Source organism: Arachis hypogaea, chromosome 14, assembly GCF_003086295.3.
Source record: "Arachis hypogaea cultivar Tifrunner chromosome 14, arahy.Tifrunner.gnm2.J5K5, whole genome shotgun sequence".
Lineage (NCBI taxonomy): Eukaryota > Viridiplantae > Streptophyta > Magnoliopsida > Fabales > Fabaceae > Arachis > Arachis hypogaea.
The window spans coordinates 123,357,388-123,370,096 of record NC_092049.1 but is presented as its reverse complement, the minus strand read 5'-3'; positions in this window follow the sequence as shown (position 1 = coordinate 123,370,096).

Genomic DNA, 12,709 nt, shown 5'->3' with positions numbered 1-12,709 from the left:
TGTAATAATAATTAAAGACATAAAAATAAACGACTCTAATACTAATGCTCATGTAATCTCTTAAAATAGGTTTCTAATAACAAACGTTATCACAGAGTTAGGACTCAACAACCTTTATTTTGAGAGATAAGTGCTCCTTCAGTTTGTAGGACGTCTGGCTCTTCAAGGGACAGCTTCTGGCGCTTTAGCTCCTGTATCTCACGCCCTTGCTTCTCTTGTTCTTTGAGCAGTTTACAGAGCATGCTGTTTTGATTCTGCTGCTCTTCTTTGAGTTGATCCATAGCTTCTTGCAGCTTGGTGACAGAAGCTTCTAAGCGGGCCTAGAATTCAAATTGAGGAATTTCTAGGAGGAGCTCATGCGCCCTCCTCTTGATGGGGTTGTCTTGAACTTGAGTTCCATCTATCACCTTTTTGGTGATTGGGCGTTCAACTGGGATAAACTCATCCACACCCATCTTTACCCCCGCATCTTTACATAACAAACTAATCAAGCTTGGGTAAGCCAATTTGGCATCAGTGAATTCCTTGTTTGCAAATATGTAAATTTCACCAGGGATCAGCTGATGAATCTCTACCTCTTTCCCCAGCATAATACAGTGAATCATCACTACCCTCTTGACAGTGACTTCAAAGCATTTGCTAGTTGGGAGTATAGAATGCCCAATAAAATCCAGCCTACCTCTAGCAACTGGTTTGAGATCTTCTCTCTTTAGCTGGTTTGGGACACCTTTTGAATTAGTAATCCACTTGGTTCCAGGGAGGCATATGTCCTCTAGAACTTGATCTAGCCTTTTATCTTTGGCCATTCTCCTATTAAAGGACTCTGGATCATCTTGTAGTTGAGGAAGCTTGAGAACTTCTCTCACTTTGTCGAAGTGGAAGTAAATACTCTTCTCTCTGACCATAGTCCGAAAGGAGTAGAAAATAGTTCCCTCTATTCTTTGCTTATCCGTCATCCACAGATTTGAATAGAATTTCTGGATCATGTTTCTTCCAACGTTTTTCTCAGGATTAGCCAGGACTTCCCAGCCCCTGTTTCGAATCTGCTCTTGAATCTCCGGGTATTCATCTTTTTTCATATTGAACTTAACTTCCAGGATCACTGATCTTCTGCACACAATTTTGAGGTAATGATCTGCATGTTCTCTGGTTAAGAACTTCTCATGTATCCAAGGTAATTTTGGATTGTTTTCTTTCTTGCCTCTTGAAGTGGGTTGTTTTCCTTTAGGGGCCATGATCTCAGTCTGTTTTAGCTCAGTGATCACGGAAAATCACACCAAACTTAGAGGTTTACTTGTCCTCAAGCAAAAGAAAAGAAAGAAGAGGAATAGAGGGAGTGAAAGATTTGAATAATGGGTCAAGGAGGTTGGTTGAATGTATATTTAAAAGGGAGGAGGGAATGGGTTTTGAATTTTTAGAAAAAGATAAGATAGAAAGATATGATTGATAAAAAATAAACATGATTTGAAAAAGATAAGATTTTAAAATTTAAAAGAGATGAAAAAGATATGAGGAAGTTAAATCTAAATTTTTGTTAATGCATCTAAGAAATAAAAGATAATATGGATGAATTAAAAATATTTGGAAAGAAATTGGAAAGATAAATGAGTTTTAAAAAACGTTTTGAAAAAGAATTGAAAAGAATTGAAAAGAATTAAAAAGAACTTATAAGATTATTAATTTTTGGAAATCGAAATTGAAAGATGAATATTTGTAACATTTTTATGCAGAAAATTATGAATTAAAACATAAAAATTCAAAAAAAAAATAAATTGAAAACAAAATTACCTCCCCCTTGCTGTTCTGGCGTTAAACGCCCAAAATGATAGCCATTCTGGCGTTTAACGCCCATCTGTTAGCCATTTTGGGCGTTTAATGCCCAGCCAGGTACCCTGGCTGGCGTTACCCTGGCTCGCGTTAAACGCCAGAAATCTTTTGTTACTGGACTTTTTTTGTGAACGCCCAGGATGCTGCTGTTTCTGGCGTTAAACGCCTAGAATGCTGCCCATTCCGGCGTTTAACGCCCAGAATGCTACCCATTCTGGCGTTTAACGCCCAGAATGATACCTTTACTAGCGTTAAACGCAGAGAATGATAGCCATTCTAGCGTTTAACGCCCAAAATGCCTCTTTACTGGCGTTTTAATGCCAGTGAGCTCTTTTTCTCTGTGATTTCTCTGCTTTATGTTCTGAACCTTCATTTCTCTGTATTATTTACTGAAATGTATTAACAAATATGAATAACAAAATTAAATAAACTCATATAATTGTTATAAACATCTAACTTTTGCTAATGGCTGGGTTGCCTCCCAACAAGCGCTTATTTACTGTCTTTAGCTGGACCTTACTGAGCTTTAATTTAGTCTCAGTTTTGAGCATTCTTGCTCAACATTACCTTCAAAATAATGCTTGACTCTCTGTCCATTAACAATGAACTTTTTGTCAGAGTCAATATCTTGAAGATCTACATATCTATATGGTGACACACTTGTAATCACATATGGTCCTTTCCACCGGGATTTCAATTTCCCAGGGAACAATATGAGCCTAGAGTTAAACAGCAGAACCTTCTGTCCTGGCTCAAAGACTCTAGATGACAACTTTCTATCATGCCACCTTTTTGCTTTCTCCTTGTAAATTTTAGCATTTTCGAAAGCATTGAGTCTGAACTCCTCCAGCTCATTCAACTGGAGTAATCTTTTCTCTCCAGCTACCTTAGCATCAAGGTTTAGGAACCTGGTTGCCCAGTAGGCCTTGTGTTCCAGTTCCACTGGTAGATGACAGGCTTTTCCATACACAAGCTGGTATGGAGAGGTCCTTATAGGAGTCTTGAATGCGGTTTTGTATGCCCACAGAGCATCATCCAGACTTCTTGCCCAATCCTTTCTACGGGTACTTACAGTCCGTTCCAGGATTCATTTTAGTTCTCTATTTGAGACTTCAGCCTGCCCGTTTGTTTGTGGATGATATGGAGTTGCCACTTTATAGTTAATTCCATATCGGATCAGAGCAGAGTCAAGCTGTTTATTGCAGAAATGAGTGCCTCCATCACTGATCAGTACCCTAGGGACACCGAACCTGCTGAAGATATGCTTCTGGAGGAACTTCATCACTGTCTTAGTATCATTAGTGGGTGTTGCAATTGCCTCTACCCATTTAGATACATAGTCTACTGCCACCAGAATATAAGTGTTTGAATATGATGGTGGGAAAGGCCCCATGAAGTCAATACCCCATACATCAAACAACTCAATCTCTAAGATCCCTTGCTGAGGCATGGCATAACCGTGAGGCAGATTACCAGCTCTCTGGCAACTGTCACAGTTACGTACAAACTCTTGGGAGTCTCTTTAGAGAGTAGGCAAGTAGAAGCCACATTGGAGAACCTTTGTGGCTGTTCGCTCACCTCCGAAATGTCCTCCATATTGTGATCCATTGCAATGCCATAGGATCTTCTGTGCCTCTTCTCTAGGCACACATCTACAGATTATTCCGTCTGTACATCTCTTAAAGAGATATGGTTCATCCCACAAGTAGTAATTTGCATCAGAAACCAATTTTTTTGTTTGCTGCCTACTGTACTATTTGGGTATGAATCTCACAGCTTTATAGTTAGCAATGTCTACAAACCACGATACTTCCTGAATGGCAAAGAGTTGCTCATCCAGAAAGGTTTTAGAGATCTCAGTAGGAGAGAGGGACGCTCCTGCTACTGGTTCTATCCGGGACAGGTGATCAGCTACCTGGTTCTCTGTCCCTTTTCTGTCTCTTATTTCTATATCAAACTCTTGCAGAAGCAACACCCATCTTATGAGTCTGGGTTTTGAATCCTTCTTTGTGGGGAGATATTTTAGGGCAGTATGGTCAGTGTACACAATCACTTTTGATCCTACTAAATAAGATCTGAACTTGTCAATGGCATAAACCACTGCAAGCAACTCCTTTTCTGTGGTCGTGTAATTCTTCTACGCGTCATTTAAAACACGGCTAGCATAATAAATGACATGCAGAAGCTTGTCATGCTTCTATCCCAATACTGCACCAACGACATGGTCACTGACATCACACATTAGTTCGAATGGTAATGTCCAGTCTGGTGCAGAAATGACTGGTGCTGTGACCAGCTTAGCTTTCAGAGTCTCAAAGGCCTGCAGACACTGTGTGTCAAAGACAAATGGTGTATCAGCGGCTAGCAGATTGCTCAGAGGTTTTGCAATTTTTGAAAAATCCTTTATAAACCTCCTATAGAATCCTGCATGCCCCAGAAAGCTTCTGATTGCCTTAACATTGGCAGGTGGTGGTAATTTTCAATTACCTCTACCTTAGCTTGATCCACCTCTATTCCCTTGTTCGAAATTCTGTGTCCAAGGACAATTCCTTCAGTCACCATAAAGTGACATTTCTCCCAGTTTAAAACCAGGTTAGTCTCTTGGCACTTTTTCAGAACAAGTGCTAGATGGTCAAGACAGGAGCTAAATGAGTCTCCAAATACTAAGAAGTCATACATGAAGACTTCCAGAAATTTCTCTACCATATCAGAGAAGATAGAGAGCATGCACCTCTGAAAGGTTGTAGGTGCATTGCACAGATCAAATGGCATCCTTTTGTAGGCAAATACTCTAGATGGACATGTGAATGTTGTTTTCTCTTGGTCCTGAGGATCTACTGCAATTTGGTTGTAACCTGAATAGCCATCCAAAAAGCAGTAGTATTCATGACCTGCTAGTCTCTCTAGCATCTGGTCTATGAATGGTAAAGGAAAATGATCTTTTCTGGTGGCTGTATTAAGCCTTCTGTAGTCAATACACATACGCCACCCTGTAACTATTCTTGTGGGAACCACTTCATTCTTTCATTATGAACCACTGTCATACCTCCCTTCTTGGCGACAACTTGGACAGGGATCACCCAAGAGCTATTAGAAATAGGATAAATAATCCCAGCCTCTAGTAACTTAGTGACCTCTTTCTGCACCACCTCCTTCATGGCTGAATTCAGCCGCCTCTGTGGTTGAACTACTGGCTTAGTATCATTCTCCAATAGGATCTTGTGCATGCATCTGGCTAGGCTAATGCCCTTGAGATCACTTATGGACCACCCAAGAGCTGTCTTGTGTGTCCTCAACACCTGAATTAGTGCTTTCTCTTCCTGTGGCTCTAAAGCAGAGCTTATGATCATAGGAAAAGTGTCATCTTATCCCAGAAACGCATATTTTAGAGATGGTGGTAGTGGTTTGAGCTCGAATTTAGGAGGCTTTTCCTCTTCCTAAGGAGTTTTTGGAGGCTTTTCTGTTTCCTCTGGTTCCTCCAGATCAGGCTGGACATCTTTAAAGATGTCCTCTAGCTCTGATTCGAGACTCTCGATTATATTGACCTCCTTTACCAGGGAGTCAATAACATCAATGCTCATGCAGTCTTTTGAGGTGTCTGGATGCTGCATAGCTTTGACAGCATTCAACTTAAACTCATCCTCATTGACTCTCAGGATCACTTCCCCTTTTTGGACATCAATGAGGGTTCGTCCAGTCGCTAGGAAAGGTCTTCCTAGAATGAGAGTTGCACTCTTGTGCTCCTCCATTTCTAGCACCACAAAGTTAGTGGAAAAGGTAAATGGCCCAACCTTGACAATTATGTCCTCAATTACGCCTGATGGAATTTTAATGGAGCCATCAGCAAGTTGGAGGCATATCCGGGTTGGTTTAACTTCATCAGTCAAACCAAGCTTTTTGATAGTGGATGCAGGAATCAGGTTGATACTTGCCCCCAGATCACATAGAGCTGTCTTGGTACAAGCATCCTCTAATGTGCATGGTATCATAAAGCTTTCGGGATCTTTAAGCTTCTCTGGTAAGCTTTTCAGAATGACTACACTGTATTCCTCAGTGAGGAGAACTTTTTCAGTCTTTCTCCAATCCTTCTTATTACTTAAGATCTCTTTCATGAACTTAGCATAAGAGGGTATTTGCTCAAGTGCCTCTGCAAATGGAATCTTTATTTCAAGAGTCCTGAGATAGTCTGCAAAGCGGGCAAATTGTTTATCCTGTTCTGCTTGACGGAGTTTCTGAGGATAAGGCATCTTGGCTTTATATTCTTCAACCTTAGTTGCTGTAGGTTTATTTCCTACAGAAGTGGTTGGAGAAGCCTGCTTAAGGGGTGGTGCACGAAATTGTAAATCACAATTTCTTCACAACTTCGCACAACTAACCAGCAAGTGCACTGGGTCGTCCAAGTAATACCTTACGTGAGTAAGGGTCGATCCCACGGAGATTGTTGGCTTGAAGCAAGCTATGGTTATCTTGTAACTCTTAGTCAGGATATCAATTATAATTATCAGTTGACTTGCAAATGAATAAGAGAGCATGAAATAAATACTTGTTATGCAGTAATGGAGAATATGTTGGAGTTTTGGAGATGCTTTGTCTTCTGAATCTCTGCTTTCCTACTGTCATCTTCTTCACGCACGTAAGGCTCTTTCCATGGCAAGCTGTATGTTAGTGGATCACCGTTGTCAATGGCTACCATCCGTCCTCTCAGTGAAAAAGGTCCATGTACATGGCTAATAATCTGTCGGTTCTCACTTGTGTTGGAATAAGATCCAATGATCCTTTTACGTCTGTCACACGCCCAACACTTATGAGTTTGAAGCTCGTCACAGTCATCCCTTCCCGGATCCTACTCGGAATACCACAGACAAGGTTTAGACTTTCCGGATCTCAAGGATGCTGCCCATGGATTCTAGCTTATACCACGAAGACTCTGGTCTCACGGATCTGAATGCTTTATTGTCAAGAGAGGCAATCAGACTTGTGAGCCAGGAACCCAAGAGATACTTATTCAATCTAAGGTAGAATGGAAGTGGTTGTCAGGCACGCGTTCATAGGTTGAGAATGGTGATAAGTGTCACGGATCATCACATTCATCATGGTTAAGTACGAATAAATATCTTAGATAGAAACAAGCATGTTTGAATGGAAAACAGAAGTAATTGCATTAATTCATCGAGACACAGCAGAGCTCCTCACCCCCTAACAATGGGGTTTAGAGACTCATGCCGTCAGAAATACAAAGTTCAGATCTAAAATGTCATGAGGTACAGAATAAATCTCTAAAAATTGTTTAAATACTAAACTAGTAACCTAGGTTTATAGAAAATAAGTAAACTAAGATAGATAGTGCAGAAATCCACTTCCGGGGCCCACTTGGTATGTGCTGGGGCTGAGACTTGAGCTTTTCACGTGCCTAGACTATTTCTGGAGTTAAACGCCAGGTTGTAACCTGTTTTGGGCGTTTAACTCCAACTTGTAACCTGTTTCTGGCGTTTAACGCCAGAATGGAACATGGAACTGGCGTTAAACACCAGTTTACGTCGTTTATCTTTGAGCAAAGTATAGACTATTATATATTGCTGGAAAGCCCTGGATGTCTACTTTCCAACAACATCAGCAGTCCTTTTTCAGCCTGAATCAGATTTTTGCTCAGATCCTTCAATTTCAGCCAGAAAATACCTGAAATCACAAAAAAACACACAAACTCATAGTAAAGTCCAAAAATATGAATTTTGCATGAAAACTAATAAAAACATACTAAAAAGTAGCTAGAACCTACTAAAAACTACCTAAAAACAATGCCAAAAAGTGTATAAATTATCCGCTCATCACAACACCAAACTTAAATTATTGCTTGTCCCCAAGCAACTGAAAATCAAATAGGATAAAAAAAAGAGAATATACTATAAATTCCAAAACATCAATGAAGCTTAGTTCTAATTAGATGAGCGGGACTAGTAGCTTTTTGCTTCTGAACAGTTTTGGCATCCCACTTTATCCTTTGATGTTTAGAATGATTGGCATCTATAGAAACTCAGAATTCAGATAGTATTATTGATTCTCCTAGTTTAGTATGTTGATTCTTAAACATAGCTACTTTATGAGTCTTGGCCGTGGCCCTAATCACTTTGTTTTCCAGTATTACCACCGGATACATAAATGCCACAGACACATAACTGGGTGAACCTTTTCAGATTGTGACTTAGCTTTGCTAAAGTCCCCAATTAGAGGTGTCCAGAGTTCTTAAGCACACTCTTTTGCTTTGGATCATGACTTTAACCACTCAGTCTCAAGCTTTTCACTTGGACCTGCATGCCACAAGCACATGGTTAGGGACAGCTTGATTTAGCCGCTTAAGCCTAGATTTATTTCCTTGGGCCCTCCTATCCATTGATGCTCAAAGCCTTAGATCCTTTTTACCCTTGTCTTTTGGTTTTAAGGGCTATTGGCTTTTTCTGCTTGCTTTTTCTTTTTCTTTTATATTTTTTTTCGCCATTTTTTTTCGCAAGCTTTTGTTATTCACTGCATTTTCTTGCTTCAAGAATCAATTTTATGATTTTTCAGATTATCAATAACATTTCTCTTGTTCATCATTCTTTCAAGGGCCAACAATTTTAACATTCATAAAATTCAATATAAAAAATATGCACTGTTCAAGCATTCATTCAGAAAACAAAAAGTATTGTCACCACATCAATATAATTAAACTAATTTCAAGGATGAATTCGAAACTCATGTACTTCTTGTTCTTTTGTGTTTAGAACATTTTTCATTTAAGAGAGGTGAAGGATTCATGGAGTTATTCATAGCTTTAAGACATAGACACTAGACAATAATGATCATGTAGTAAAGACACAAACATAGACAAACATAAAGTATGAAAATCGAAAAAAAAACAGAAAAATAAGAACAAGGAAGTTAAGGAATGAGTCCACCTTAGTGATGGCGGCTTGTTCTTCCTCTTGAAGATCTAATGGTGCTCCTCTATGTCTCTTCCTTGCCTTTGTTGCTCTTCCCTCAAGGCTCTTTGATCTGCAATCAAATGCTCTACCACTGAACTATGGACCCTTGAGATAAACCTCTCCATCTCTCATGACTCAGATGTGGAAGCAACTGCCTTCCCTTTCCTCTTTCTAGAGGTTTCTCCATCCTTAGGTGCCATAAATGGTTATGGAAAAATAAAAAGCAACGCTTTTTCCACACCAAACTTAAAAGGTTTGCTCGTCCTCGAGCAAAAGAAGAAAGAAGGGAGTAGAAGGAGAAGTGGAGGAGATGGAGGTGTGTGAATGGGTGGGTTTGGGAGGGGAATGGTTTGAATTTGAATAGTGAGGTAGGTGGGGATCCTGTGGGGTCCACAGATCCTGAGGTGTCAAGGATTTCTCATCCCTGCACCATTTAGGCGTGTAGAACGCCCTCTTAGTGCAATCCTGGCGTTTAACGCCAGACTGCTGCTTGTTTCTGACGTTAAACGCCAGCTTGCAGCCTGTTTCTGGCGTTTAACGCCAGCTTGATGCTCCTTTCTGGCGTTAAACGCCAGTCTGATGCTTCTTACTGGTGTTTAAACGCCAGTAAGCTTATCCTCCAGGGTGTGCTATTTTTAATGCTGTTTTTTATTTTGCTTTAATTTTTGCAGTTGTTTTTGTGACTTCACATGATCATCAACCTAAAGAAAACACAAAATAACAATGGAATTTTAACATAGATAGATAAAATTGGGTTGCCTCCCAATAAGCGCTTCTTTATCGTCTTTAGCTAGACTATTACTGAGCTTTAATCCAGTCTCAGTCTTGAGCATTCTTGCTCAACATTGCCTTCAAGATAATGCTTGACTCTTTGCCCATTAACAATGAATTTTTTGTCAGAGTCACTATCATGAAGCTCTACATATCCATATGGTGACACACCTGTAATCACATATGGTCCTCTCCACCGGGATTTTAATTTCCCAAGGAATAACCTAAGCCTAGAGTTGAATAGCAGAACTTTCTGCCTTGGCTCAAAGACTCTGGATGACAGCTTCTTATCATGCCATCTTTTTGCTTTCTCTTTGTAAACTTTTTGCATTTTCGAAAGCATTGAGTCTGAATTCCTCTAGCTCATTTAACTGGAGCAATCTTTTCTCTCCAGCTAACTTTGCATCAAGGTTTAGGAATCTGGTTGCCCAGTAGGCCTTGTGTTCCAGTTCCACTGGCAAGTGATAGGCTTTTCCAGACACAAGCTGGTATGGAGAGGTCCCTATAGGAGTCTTGAATGCTGTTTGTATGCCCACAGAGCATCATCCAAGCTTCTTGCCCAATCCTTTCTACGGTTAATCACAGTCCGTTCCAAGATTCTTTTAAGTTCTCTATTAGAGACTTCAGCATGCCCATTTGTCTGTGGATGATATAGAGTTGCTACCTTGTGGGTAATTCCATATCGAACCATAGCAGAGTAAAGTTGTTTGTTGCAGAAATGAGTGCCCCCATCACTGATTAGTACTCTAGGGACACCAAATCTGCTGAAGATATATTTTTGGAGGAACTTCAGCACTGTCTTAGTATCATTAGTGGGTGTTACAATAGCCTCCACCCATTTGGATACACAATCCACTGCCACCAGAATATAAGTGTTTGAGTATGATAGTGGGAAAGGCCCCATAAAGTCAATACCCCATACATCAAACAACTCAATCTCTAAGATCCGTTGTTGAGGTATGGCATAACCGTGAGGCAGATTGTCAGACCTTTGGCAGCTGTCACAATTACGTACAAACTCTTGGGAGTCCTTATAGAGAGTAGGCCAGTAAAAGCCACATTGGAGGACCTTTGTGGCTGTTCGCTCACTTCCAAAATATCCTCCATACTACTGCGTTTCTTCTTTAGGCACAGATCTACGAATTATTCCGTCTGCACATCTCTTGAAGAGATATGGTTCATCCCACAAATAGTACTTTGCATCCGAGATCAATTTCTTCGATTGCTGCCTACTGCACTCTTTGGGTATGAATCTTACAGCCTTATAGTTTGCAATATCTACAAACCATGGTGCTTCCTGAATGGCAAAAAGTTGCTCATCTGGAAAGGTTTCAGAGATCTCAGTAAGAGGGAGGGACGTCCCTTCTACTGGTTCTATTCGGGACAGGTGATCTGCTACTTAGTTCTCTGTCCCTTTTCTGTCTCTTATTTTTATATCAAACTCTTGCAGAAGCAACACCTATCTTATGAGCCTGGGTTTTGAATCTTGCTTTGTGAGTAGATATTTAAGAGCAGCATGGTCAGTGTACACAATCACTTTGATCCTACTAAATAGGATCTGAACTTGTCAATGGCATAAACCACTGCAAGCAATTCCTTTTCTGTGTTGTGTAGTTCTTCTGCGCATCATTTAGAACACGGCTGGCATAATAAATGACGTGCAGAAGCTTGTCATGCCTCTGTCCCAACACTGCACCAATGGCATGATCACTGACATCACACATTAATTCAAATGTAATGTCCAGTCTGGTACAGAGATGACTGGTGCTGTGACCAGCTTAGCTTTCAGAGTCTCAAACGCCTGCAGACACTCCTTATCAAAGATAAATGGCGTATCAGCAGCTAGCAGATTGCTCAGAAGTTTTGCAATTTTTGAAAATCCTTTATAAACCTTCTGTAGAATGCTGCATGCCCCAAAAAGCTTCTAATTGCCTTAACATTGGTAGGTGGTGGTAATTTTTCAATTACCTCCACCTTAGCTTGATCCACCTCTATTCCTTTGTTCGAAATTTTGTGCCCAAGGACAATTCCTTCAGTCACCATAAAGTGACATTTTTCCCAGTTTAAAACTAGGTTAGTCTCTTGGCACCTTTTTAGAACAAGTGCCAGATGGTCAAGACAGGAGCTGAATGAGTCTCCAAATACTGAGAAGTCATCCATAAAGACTTCCAGAAATTTTTCCACCATATTAGAGAAAATAGAGAGCATGCATCTCTGAAAAGTTGCAGGTGCATTGCACAAGCCAAATGGCATCCTTCTGTATATAAATACTCCAAATGGACATGTGAATGCTGTTTTTTCTTGATCCTGAAGATTCTACTGCAATCTGGTTGTAACCTGAATAGCCATCCAAAAAGCAGTAGTAATCATGACCTGCTAGTCTTTCTAGCATCTGGTCTATGAATGGTAAAGGAAAATGATCCTTTCTGGTGGCTATATTGAGTCTTCTGTAGTCAATACACATGCGCCACCCTGTAACTGTTCTTGTAGGAACCAGTTCATTCTTTTCATTATGAACCACTGTCATGCCTCCCTTCTTAGGGACGACTTGGACTTGGCTTTCCCAGGGGATATCAAAAATAGGATAAATGATCCAGCTCTAGTAATTTAGTGACCTCCTTCTGCACCACTTCCTTCATGGCTGGATTTAGCCACCTTTGTGGTTGAACACTGGCTTAGCATTATCTCCAATAGGATCTTATGCATTCATCTGGCTGGCTAATGCCCTTAAGATCACTTATGGACCACCTAAGAGCTGTCTTGTGCGTCCTTAGCACTTGAATTAGTGCCTTCTCTCCTGTGGTTTTAAAGCAGAGCTTATGATTACAGGAAAAGTGTCACCTTCTCCCAGAAATGCATATTTCAGGGATGGTGGTAATGGTTTGAGCTCGGGTTTAGGAGGTTTCTCCTCTTCCTGAGGGGTTTTCAGAGGTTCTATTATTTTCTCTGATTCCTCAGATCAGGCTGAACATCTTTAAAGATATTCTCTAGTCTGCTCGGATCTCCCTATTGTCTCTACCAGGGAGTCATACTCAACGCTCATGCCATTTGATGTGTCTAAATGCTCATTGCTTCAACCACTAAACCATGATCCAGGTACCTGAATCATACATTGTAATCTCAGGATTGCACTTGCCTCTATTTCGCATCAA